Below are 12228 nucleotides of genomic sequence, written 5' to 3' on the forward strand. Positions count from 1 at the left end.
TGTGTTCTTCCTGGCCATGTGAGCTTGTTTTTGCCTTACCTAGGACACAGAACTAAGAAGCTTTTCCTGGTGCTACGTTCAGCCTAGGCAAAGACGTGTTGTACAGGTCCAGGGGTGCTTGTAAACAGCCAAATTTGCCACTGCTCAGCTCAGAAACAACTCCTTGTATTTCATTATTTAAAGAAACAAACCAAAACTGCAGGCCCTTGATTAAATTGGGAGAAATAGGTGATCTGGAGATAGCTCCCTTTGCTTGTATCTACTGTTTGGCCAGAACTATTAATAAAGGTTGACTCTCATCTCTGGGTTGGTCTAAGTTTTAACCTCTTCAAAGTGTAAGCAGTATTTTTTTTTTCTCCCAGGTTGCTTGTGAATGACTAGCCTGAGAGGAGACTGTAGAGTTTGAGGCTAGCCTTGCTCTGCTATGTGCTATGGCACATATTCCTTCTGAACTGCTCTGGGACTGCTGGAGATAACTCTGATGCCCATCTGCCAGATCCCTTTGAGATCACTGTACACTGGAGGAGCTGGATGAAGCGGAAAATACCTGCAAAAAAAGGCAAGAAGATGGAGAAGTTTGGGTAAGTTCTCTTTGAATCTAGCACAAACTGTTAGAAGGAGTGGGTGTCAGGAAATGGGTGAGTTTTCAGTTACTATTAAACTATATCCGCAGCATTAAAGGCAATGATGGTTTACTTCTGAAGAGTTGCAAAGTATGTTTTGGAGGCAGCACACTCATTTCATGTGAGGTTGGTGAAATCAGATTTGGAGGACTATAATTCTCTCATTCTTTGAGATTGCAAGAGGGGAAAACAGTAGTTGAAATGAAACAGGAAATTTCCATTTGCAACTTTTTAATTGGTTTGTATGCTAAACTCCTCCTCTAGTCAAGAATGAGGCTTCCTGGATATTGGCAACACATGGCTTCATGCCTGGAGTTAGTCAGCTAAGACTCAATGTGATCTGTTTAGAGTTTGATACCTTTTCCTATAGGGTCTACTAAATGCCTAGAGTTAAGAGTCTCTTGATAGGCAACTTTATATTTTGAGAGCATGGGAATGTAACATGACAAAGAATCACAAATATTCCAATTTTTGTAAAATATGTATTTCTTCTCCCTTTTTATAACTCCTCTGAATGCTTTTTTTTTTAGGCTAGTGTTTTAAACTATCACTAAATGGGCATGCAAGACTACTTTTATTGTTTCTTGTGTTTATGCTCATGTTAACAAACACAAGGTGTAGAGTAATTCTCTTCTCTTCTTGGGAGGCCTCTGTAGATTAACCATGATCTACCTTAACTACAGGAGAAAAATTTGCTCAGTATCAAACTTCAAATACTGTTTGGGTCACTTCAGTTCACAGGTGCATTTGTTTTCCAAATTCCCATTCCTATCCAACCTGCCTTAATACAGATTCTCTGCACACCCTCCATGTAGTGGATGTAATACTTCCTCCTTCTCTGTAAGCGGACTTCCCTATTGGGGTTGTGTCAGACTGAGTCAAAAGTGGATCCAGAACAGAACTGCAGGGGGGGTGGGGCACTGTATCAACTCGTTGCAAATTCTGTACTTCCCCAAAGTCTCTTTAGACACTTACTCACTTCGGCTTTTCCAAGTAACTAACAATGACTGTGCCTTGAGTCTGGAGAGCAGTACGTGAGCTCTGTGTGTTGCCTTGAAGGGTGAGCGTTATCATAGAATGGATTGGGTTGGAAGGGACCCGTACAGGTCATCTAGACCAAACTCCCTGCAGTGAGCCCAAACATCTTTAATGTGTTACATAAAGACAGTAGCAAAGGGCATACTTACAGATGCCCTTGTAAATATCTAGCACCTTTGAATTTATTAAAGCCTTTAAGGTGTAAGAAGCTATCTTTGCTGTAGTGACTATCTTGGCTCAGATTTCAGGTGAAAACTCTGATAAAGCTGATAAGAGAATGTCAGTGTCACATCCTGTGTCTTGTAGCTAGTCACTGGGGACTTGTTCTTCACATAATGGCATCAAAACCAAAGTGTGAAGATGTAAGAGTGGTGCCTTCTCTCCCTGAGGAGAATTTGTTATTTTGTGGTGTGATTTCTGAAGTTTGCCTTGGAGAAACACTAAACAGGCAGATGATTTTTGTTGTGCTAAGAAAAGTATTTTTCATTTGCTGGAGGTGAAGAAGTCATGTGAATGTCTCTGGTATCCCCCCCCACCATCACTGAAAGAAAAAAAATCAATGCATATCCTGGAAGGAGTGCCAGCCAATACTAACACAGTTGTTGAGAAAAGCTGATCTCTACCACAGTGGATCTGTCTCCAGGTTTTAAATCTACTCTGTAATAAATGGCCAAGATGAGAGGGAGTAATACTTTCTCTTGTGGTATCCCTGGGTTATACTGCCAGTCTAAATATCTGAAACTGGAAGAATTCAGCTTGGAACTCAGATTAAAAGCAACAATAAATAAATCCCCTGATCCTACTCTTGGTTTAGGACCATTCAAGCTTCTGTCACAGATCTGAACTGGGGTCTGAGGTTGATATGACTGGGTTCCCCTCACTTCAGAGCAGACAACAGAGATCTGTAATGAGTCAAGCTGGCAAAGAGTGTATCTGCCCTCTGGGCATAGGTGCTTCTGAAGGATTTTGAAAGTCGACCCTCTGTCTCTGGCTGTCTCATGCCTGAAAAACCACTCGTGATGAAACTCTGACATGTCTAGTGCAATGTCTGAGTCGTTTAAGAGTGTTATCAGAAACCCCTTCGATATGAAGAACAGAGAAGGATGGGTGGGAGGGGTCTTGTTACACAGAAGAGACCAAGGACAATAGTGCCTGAAATGGACCATAACAATGTGTGTTTTCCCCAGACAGCTGATTTAATGACTCAGAGCTCTGTCATAGTGCTTTCAGCTGAAGCAGTGAAGCTCTGCAAAGCTTTATTTGCAAGCAGAACTGCTTTTTCATGACCAAGGATGAACTCGCCATTCAGACTTTTACCGTCCTTCAGTCCAGTGATTCCAACACAAAGCAAAAAATGGTGGTCTGGATGGTCTTTCAGGCTTTTTTTTAAAAAAAAAATAACTAAAGGCTTGGTTGTCGAATGTGCTAGGTTGTGTAAGACACTCAAATTCTTGGCGTTAACTTCTCTGTGCTCCTGTCAAGTCAGGGCTACAAGGAGGTGGTACTAAGTGAATGTTGGCCAGCTTTGAAAACTCTGCCTTTAAACAACTATTTGCATGGTTAATTAAAAGAAATACCTTTTTCTTCTTCACCCTTAGAGCCCAAACACCTGCTGTGGGATTGTAAAAGTTACAAGTGAAAAGTTGTTATGCCTGACTGTGTACATAAAATTTATAGGCTGCAAGATATAGCATTATATAAAATGCTGGGCGGTGGATTTAATCTGCACTCTTGTTGTATTTCTTGTAGATCTCAAGTAAGATTTTAACATGTTCGGGACAACTTTGTTGTACGTTTGAGAAAAGAAGTAGCAGTTCTCATTCTGCAAGTAGGAAATAGGAGGACCAAAGTGGCTACAGGTCTGTGCAAAGTTACATGCCTTTTGGAGGATGGGACTAAGGCTAAAATCCTGATGTCAAGTGTGGAACTTTAGCTTGAAGGCCATGCACATAAAAATTCTTGTATGTAAAACTAATGCTTGAACATCTTTTGTTTGCAACAGCCTTTAGGTGATAGGATGACGTATTTGTAATAAAAAGTGTCTGTGTCCTACAGAGTTGTGTGTGGGTTTGGTTTACAGGTGTTGGTCTGGAGTCTGGTGCTCACCAAGCAAATAACTGAGTCTTGGTTCTACATTTTGATAATAGCATTCCTTTATGTTTTAAAAATGTATCCTGATGTTTCAGGGTGAGTGTCTATTATTAAGGTATTGTACCATATTTGATGGAGTTGCCTTGCAGTTGTACTCTTAGCTGTAGGAACACATGAAGAAAGTGTCCCAAAGGCAAATGTAGTGTTTGGTACTATTCCTTCCAAAACTGGAATGTGCGAGACTGGGTTCAAAATAATTGTTTGATTACATACTTTTATTATAACTGTTTTCCTTAGGATACTATTTCTCAGTTGGAGTGATATTCTGAGATATTATCTGAAGCTGGATTTGGGCTATTTGGATGGTAGCTTTTAAGATAAAGACTCACCTCTTTTTGACCTTTTCAATTTAAGATTGTTCATATTAATGAATCCTAAGTCATTCTTCATCCCTTTAAAACACTTTAAATATTACAGCTGTACTTACTTCTAGATGGAACTGAATATTATATGTCTATGCAGATTGACTAAAGACAGGTTTTTTTTCACTTTAAGGAGACTGGAGCTGCAGTCAGGGGACCTCTCAGGGTAAAAGTGTTCTTATTCTGTTTGCACAAAAAGAAGAATGACTGGAGATTGCCAAGAGGTTCAGTTGTAAATTGGATGTTTCTGAGCCGCAGGTGGTAGAGGCAGAGTTATAGAATTGCGGAATGTCCAGAGTTGGAAGGGACCCACAAGGATCATTGAATCCAACTCCTGTCCCTGTATAGGGTAAACCCAAATTCACACCATGTGTCTGAAGGTGATGTCCAAATGCTTCTTGAATGTTGTCAGGCTTGGTGCCGTGATCGCTTCCCTGAGGAGCCTGTTCCAGTGCTCCGCTACCCTCTGAGAGAATAATCTTTTCCTAATATCCAAACTAGGCCTCCCCTGGCACATTTTCCTGCCTTTCCCTTGAGTCCTGTCATTGGTCACCAGAGAGAAGAGCTCTACTCCTCCCCTTGTGAGGAAGCAGTAGACCAAGATGAGGTCGCCCTTCAGTCTCCCCTTCTCCAGGCTGAACAGACAATGTGACTTTATCCGCACCTCATGTTCCCAGGCTTTGCTTTGGGAGGTTTCCCAGAGACCCCAGCTCTGGGTCAGAATGGTAGGAGCCAAGTGCTTCTCCCTCAGGACAAGGCTTGGGCATACAGTCCTGGGGCTCACAGAGGACTTGTGGTGCTGGTACCTATGATGACTTCCAAGGATCTTCTGCCCTGAGAACTGCTTCTGCCCATCTCTTGACCTCTGGGTCACAGCTGTAGGGAGAGCAGAGTTGCAACAACTCTGCCCCTGCGGGGGTCACGTAACTGTGCCGTGTGGGCTGGATTAGGCTTGTGGGCCTACATTAGAAGGGCTCGAGTGAAGAGATCTTCCTTGGTCTGTGCCACCTGGTATAGAATCTGCATCTGTGTGTGAAGTAAGCAATTAGCAGACTTTCTAAATGATGCTTTTGCAAAAGTGGGTTGTGCAACTATCCTGAACGAACAGTTTCTGATGAAAGCAATGCAAAACGTTGTGTTGCTAAACTTGGTTCTCCCATCCAAACATGCATCTCTGTTTTTTAGATTTTTAGGTGTTTTTTAAATGCTACACCCAGCCTTTTAAAATTGGAAGCTTCAAACAAGACTTTCTTGTCCCTATTCCAGCACCTGAATCGGTGTCAGTGTTTTTGAAAGAGATGAACGGCACCTAGAGCTCCCTGCAAGGTTTCTGACCAGTGACTGACCAGTGAAAGCTGTAGCATAGTTAACACTCTGAAAAATCATGCTGCAGGTTTACATACCTAAATGTAGCGTGTGCATCTCGCCATCCAAGTCTCTGGCTGGATTACCAACTCTTATGATTTTATTGTTACATCCATGTTAATTAATGTTTCTCAGAGCTTTACCTCTGAGAGCAAGTCTAGACTGTGAGAACAGCGAAGAAAATTTGGAAAGATGATTCAAATGTGTTCCAAACTGAATAGCAAATATTGTATTGCTTATTTAAAAACTAACTGAAGAAAAAATAAATCTCATAAGAGAATGTCTCTGTAAAAACTGGTAAAATTTTCAAGCCTTGAAGTACTGCTTTGAATTTTTCTTTAAAAAGGAGTCATCTTTGAAGATGACTAAAACTGCAGTTGCCATAGTAGTGGGGTTACTTGCATCTCTTCTGTTTTCTGGCCCTGACCCAATGTTGACCTTCTTGCCTGTGCTTGCACGTGGGGTTGGACCGGTTGTTATTTTCTTCCTCGTGACAGAACAAAACGTTGATTTCTTTGTAAGATCACAAGTGATGGATACTTGAATTTCCACAAACCAAGAGCTATACTGCGATGCTTAACTGCAGTCTTCAAACTTGGACCTTGTTTTAGTTTTCTTTACAGTTAAAGTTGAGCACTGATAAGAGAGAAACTCCCTAATGGTAAACTACTCTCCTGCACGGACACACACATGTACACAAGATTAATTTAGTTGTTCATGCCAGCCAGGGCTCAGCTTTTTTTCTCTCTACCTGTAACTGAATCACATTCTGCGTCTTACCCATGCCGATCCTTCTGCGTACCTGAAGAAATATGAATACTGCACGATGTAGTAAACAGGAATTCTAAAGGAGATCCAGATGTCTTAGCTCAGTCTCTGGAAATGATTGGCTTTGTAGGCCTGCTCAGAAGCCCAGCTAATCCAGTCATAAAACAGCGCTGACCTTTGTCGTACTACTGGTAGGATACAGAGTAATTGCGGGTTGTCTGGAATGGTTATTTACATCCCAAGTTTTTTACTTTGCTCTTCATTGATGGAATATCCCCCTGCTCTAACATCTCCAAAGCAACTTAACAGCAACAATAATAAATGACAACAATGAGGAACAGTAATGGAGAAAAAAAAAAAAAATTGTGCAAGAAGCCTGAAAAGCTGTTTTGTCATGGGAGAAGCTATTGAAGCTTTTGAAGTACTGTCTGCCTCACTGGGCTGTGACCAGTAGATGCCGCTGCAGCCTTATTAACAGGGTGCTCGCAAGAGGGATACAACTGAGTATAGCTGGAGCATAGGAAGGGGACATCTGATGGCCTTCTTTGTGGTGTTAGTCGATCATAGCATGTGCCACACTGCCTGGTGCTGGGAGTGTGTAGGATGGATATGGGTAAAATCACTTTACCTACATATCTGTCCCTGCATAGGACAACCCCAGAATTTACATTGTCTTGAGTACGTTGTCCAAATGCTTCTTGAATATTATGCTCGATGCCACAACTGCTTCCCTGGGAAGCTTGTTCCACAGCTCCACCACCCTCTGAGTGAAGAATCTTTTCCTAATGTCCCACCTAAACCATCGCTGGCACATCTTCCTGCCATTCCCTCGGGACCTATCGTTGATAACCAGAGAGAAAAGATCAGCGCCTGCTCCTCCCACTTCCCTTGTGAGGAAGCAGTAAACTGCTATGAGATTTCCCCCAGTCTCCTCTTTATTAATTCTTAGGACAGATGATGCCCTTCCCCTTTAGGGCTCTGGGAAGCTTGCTTTTCCTGGCTAGGTTTCCCGCTTGCCTTTGGCTTATATAAAAGTGAGATACATGACAATGTATCTGTCCCCACAAGAAGGACTGCAATGTACTTTTCTTTCCAAGTTACTGTTGCTTTGGGTCCAGCAAACACTAAAGGATTCTGTCATGATGGGTGTGCTTGGCATCACATTCATGATTTGATAAACACTGACTGTTGCATGTTCATGAAATAGTGTGAGCCACTAGTACTTTTTTTTTAAGTATGAAGATGACATTTGGAAGAGAATATCTTCCATTGAAATGTTATTTAATTAAAAAAATAGGTTATGATAATGATAATATTTTTATATGTATAGGGTTGTGTGTGTTTTTTGTTTTTTTTTTATTTAGAAGCCAATAGTGGAAACCACGCAGCTTCTTCTGCAGTTCTAATTTTCACATGTATATAAATATATATTTTTAACCTACCTGACTATAGTCTGTCTGGAACATTATCTGTTTAAAAAGTACCTCTTAAAAACCAAAGTGTAAAACCTGCTACTCATAGAAATGATATCCCCAGAAGAGGCTTTAAATTGCTAGGAGAAGACTTTGGGGTGAGAGTATCCAGGATTAGAACCAGTGCAGCTCTACTGTACAGATGCTGGGAGAACTTGAGGATGTGGTGGTGTTTGGTCTACATCATTCATGTTTTCATTTGGAATTTATTAAGGGCATAAGGAGTTGGCTGTTGTACCAATCTCTATTTGAGTTATTACAGGCTTGCAAATGCTGTTTGAGTCAATTTCTTTCAGATGGAAAATGCCTCCTTCCTGTCGCATCTTATCATCACTACCAGGCAAGTGTACACAGGGGATTTGTGGATGCTCCTGGAGGAGCAGTGCTCATGAGCATCTGTAACGGGTTTGGGTACACCTCAAAGAGCACACCATCAGTGGATTCTCTTTTCCTAGCCTGAGTTCCTCTTAACGTGAACCCTTTTTCGTAAGGGTAAGATTATGTATTCTGGATCAGTTTTGCAAAGCACTTCAAAAGATGCTTAACTTATGAGTATGAATAGTCCTGTTGAAAGTGTTACTTTGTGGTCTGGCTTTGTATGAACTCTTTGCTGGACCTTCATGGATCAAAACATGAGTAAATTTTACTATGGCTAAAGGTGGGCTATTGTTTTGGCTAAAGAATACTGCAGTTCAAGCAGTGCAGATTCCTCATGATTTCATATAGATATGTTCAGCTTAACAAATATGCTCCCTTCTGAAGCAATTAAACAAGCCTTGATGGTCTCGAGTCATAAGCTGCACCTTCCCAAATATTAAACCATACCTCAATATTGGATTTGTCAAAATAACACTGCCCAGTTTCATTATTTTATTTGTCACTTATTTTCAGTCATGAATTTGAGCCCTTGTGATGCATGCAAGTCTTATTGTAAGTCTTTACAGTGCAGCTGAAAAGAAGCGAGATGTATCTTGATTAATTGAAATGTGAGATTCCTGAGTAATTGCATGAATAGAAGAAAAGAATAATCTTAAAAATACAAAATAACTGAAGGAATGAGTCAGAAGTTGTGGTAGGCTTTCAAGGATTTAATTCAACTGAATTGGAGTTAGGATCTCTTTTCCTCCAAAAGAAAGCACGTAAACGCATTTAACAAAGGAAGAGCGAAAGCAGTTTAAATGGAGCTTCTTTTTTTTTAATAAATGGATCTTGAAAAATCCTTTGTCTCTGAATGTGGACCCTTCTAAACTGATTATGCTAATGTGCTTGTTTCTGTAATTCAATTATCTCTGCACTCAATGAGAACATGTTAATTAAAAGTCTCTTCTTTTGTTAGCTGAAACATTAGTTTTTTCCACACGGAACTTCATGGCTTTTGTTTGCTTCTCTTTTTGTAGGCTGTTTTTGTTCAGTGCAGCTGTGCTTTCTATTGCATAACAACTTAATATAGCTGCCTTTATAGCTCTTCTTTTTTTATAGGCTGGACAAAATTACCTCCAGAGATTTGCAAATGTAGGTCAGTAGCGTAAAAATATAAATCCCACTCCTATATTAAAGTTGGCTCCTAAGTGGCCAATCAGTTTTGCTTCCAGTCCCTTTGGCAGGTTGTATTCCAGGCTCTTTGATGTTAGAAGGCTAGATGTGTGTGCAGGGAAATTCCTGGGCTTTCAAGCATGGTCCCGGTAGCCTGGGTTTAGAAGTCATAGTTTGTTTATAACCAGAAAGGTTTTTATTTTAGAAAGCTCTTGGGAGATGAGCTTAACCTTGGGCTACGGTAATGTCAGGACTGAACAGGGCTGGGCATAGTTTGTATTTAGATTGGCGTCAGCCAATCCTTCACAGCTGCATGACTCAGTAGGTGACACACTTCCTTCTGGGTATGAATGCCACAGCACACTGGTAGGAGGTACTGCGTTGCTCCATGAGTCATTAAATCCAAAGCACTGAATTTTTCCTGGTCATTAAAGATCACTTGGCTCCTTCAGTAAGAGCATGGCTTTGCCTGGCTATTCTGACTAACCCCTGACTCCAGTAAGCTCCCCTCCCGGTGTAGTCCCCTCCCTGGCAGTCTGGTTTCACCATTTGCTCTTTGTGCTCCTGCTAAAATTCTGCAGATTCATGACATTGGTGTAGAATAGCCAGTCCTTTTCAGTACTGGTTAGATTCATGTATTCCTACACCTTTGAAACTAGAAGGCTAAATAATCAGATAACATAAACTAGATAATTCCTTTTGATCATCAGTGTACACAGGCCAGGGATCCTGTGCTGTCTATGAATTTCTTTTCCCTTTCTAAGAAAAGTCCTTGGAATGAAACCTACCAACTCAAAACTCAAATATTTGTTGCCCATTTCAGAGCAAGGAGGAGTTTCCCCTTCCCTGCAGCGGGGCATGGAGGGGCTTTGAGCTTTTCAGGTTCCTGAGGACTTGCTCAATTTTGTGACAGCAGTAGGCGCATTTGTCTCCTGGTGCATCTGTTACGCAGAGTGACTTCCTTCTCTTTGTGCCATGGGGATGGCAGGTGATATCAGGCCATGAGAAGGGCAGAATGTTTGCATTAAGGCTGCCATGACTTGAGGGTATCTCTGCAGCTTTCTGCTGGAATCCTGTTTACACACAGCTGCTTTAAACTGGACTAGAGGTGTTCACAGTCAGTTTACACAATGGGGCAGCTAGCTCTCCTTTTTGACCTACACAGACCAATGAGGTTTCCCTAGTTTTAGACATTGCAGGCTCTGAACTGATGAGAATGGAAAGAAAAAACACAGAAATGAGAAATGGGCAATCATGCTCCCAGGATTCCAGACAGCTTTCTAGATCTGTACCTGTTGTAATTTACTGTCCGAGAGGATTCATGGTGGCTTTTGGAGCTGATCTTTCCAGCAAGATTCATGTGTTAATTGTGAATCTTTTAAATAAAATTTCTCACTCATTGCATGGTGTAACCTGCCAGCTCTGACCCGTGTTCGATCTGGAATTGTCCTAGGAATATCCAGATGTGAAGGAAATGTCTATCATTTAGGCAGAACTAGAAGCTCAGTTTCTAGATAACTATTCCATAGTCCTTCCAAATATCTTGTTTTGATAATATGTTTTTAAGTTACTTTAGGTCTGTGCTTATTGACATCTTAGTATATAGATTTGATGGCCCATTTTGTCTGACATATCAGGTAGGGTTCTCGGTCGGATTTCCAGCACAGGCATAAATGGGAAATTTTCTTTTAAATCTACTTTTCCAACTTTAGTCTCAAACCCAAAAGCATAGCTGCAAAGGAAGTACCTACATGGAAAACGTAAACTGTAGAGCTTTCTTAATCCTTTCCTAGAATTTGTCTGGAAATTAAGGTGACTGTCATATCAGTGTTTGAAATCCTCTAGCGTATTGTAATAATTCTTAACATGTTTCGAGATGTTATTCGGTAGCCATTCAGTATATACACATTTATTCAGAGTTTGTGAAGACTCGGTTACATTACCAGGATGAGGGGTGAGCAGTTAATAAGTCTTTGACAGCAACAGAAGTCTTGTCTCAACCCACTCACTAATTCAATACCTGGAAAACTGCTCAAAGGTCTCAGATTCAGTATTGCTTTTAAGTGGATACTTACAATAATATTTGTAGCTCACAAACTGATACCATGCTGTGCTTGTTCTGACCTCCCTTTAAGGACCTGATCCAAAATCAATTTTGAAATAAGCGGAAAGTCTTCAATTGATGTTGTGCTTTAGAACAGATCCTAGAAGAAACTGCAGAGGAAGTGATAACATAGTGGTGGGTCATGTGTCTTGTGTCTGCAGTACTGGGGAACTGATGTCATGTTTATTAGAAGTCAAGATCAGAGTTCACAGGCTCAGGAAATGTCTGCAGAGTTTAGGAATGGTTTGTAACTTCTATCCCAATGACAGGTTTATTTGGCACTTTTTGATAAGTGGCCTGTTTGAAATTTCCTCTCCAAGTAAGTAATTTGTAATTCCCACTTGAAAGGGCTACTGTGGGGGATGGTGATGGGGCCATATTTGAAAACCATTTATGGTTACTAACATCCTGGCATCTGTCATCCAGGAGTCCTGTGCCTTTATTGTTTTGATCTGTCCAAAATGACTTCTTTATATAGAAACTGGGAAACTCTGTGTCCTGAACACAGATGAAAATATTTATGGTCACTTAAAACATATAAATAGAATTGGTGACTAAGCGAAAGGATCATTAGAAATAGTAATAGAAATTATTTTGCTCGCTTTATTTTGATCACCTTGTCTCATGCAATGCTACAGTGTGGTTTTCATTGTTCCTCACCAAAATACCATCATTGTGACTCCTAAAACCTGCCAATTCTGGGCCTTTGCGTTGTTTCACAATCCTCTTATTCTGAGCCCAGCTTTTGCCTTCTTAAGCAACAGTGTAGTAGTTTTGCAGGTATTGGAGGTTTTCTGCCACTGACTTCTTCT

General features: G+C 40.9%; 1 long non-coding RNA gene across 1 annotated transcript in view; it reads left to right on the top strand.

Moving 5' to 3' along the window:
* The first annotated feature begins 378 nt into the window (after positions 1–378).
* LOC128851763 (uncharacterized) overlaps positions 379–12228 on the top strand; it is a 171927-nt gene continuing 160077 nt past the window's right edge. Inside the window, exon 1 of the long non-coding RNA XR_008449195.1 lies at positions 379–581. This is a non-coding gene — a long non-coding RNA (uncharacterized LOC128851763). The remainder of the gene's footprint in view (positions 582–12228) is intronic.

Source organism: Cuculus canorus, chromosome 3 (assembly GCF_017976375.1).
Source record: "Cuculus canorus isolate bCucCan1 chromosome 3, bCucCan1.pri, whole genome shotgun sequence".
Lineage (NCBI taxonomy): Eukaryota > Metazoa > Chordata > Aves > Cuculiformes > Cuculidae > Cuculus > Cuculus canorus.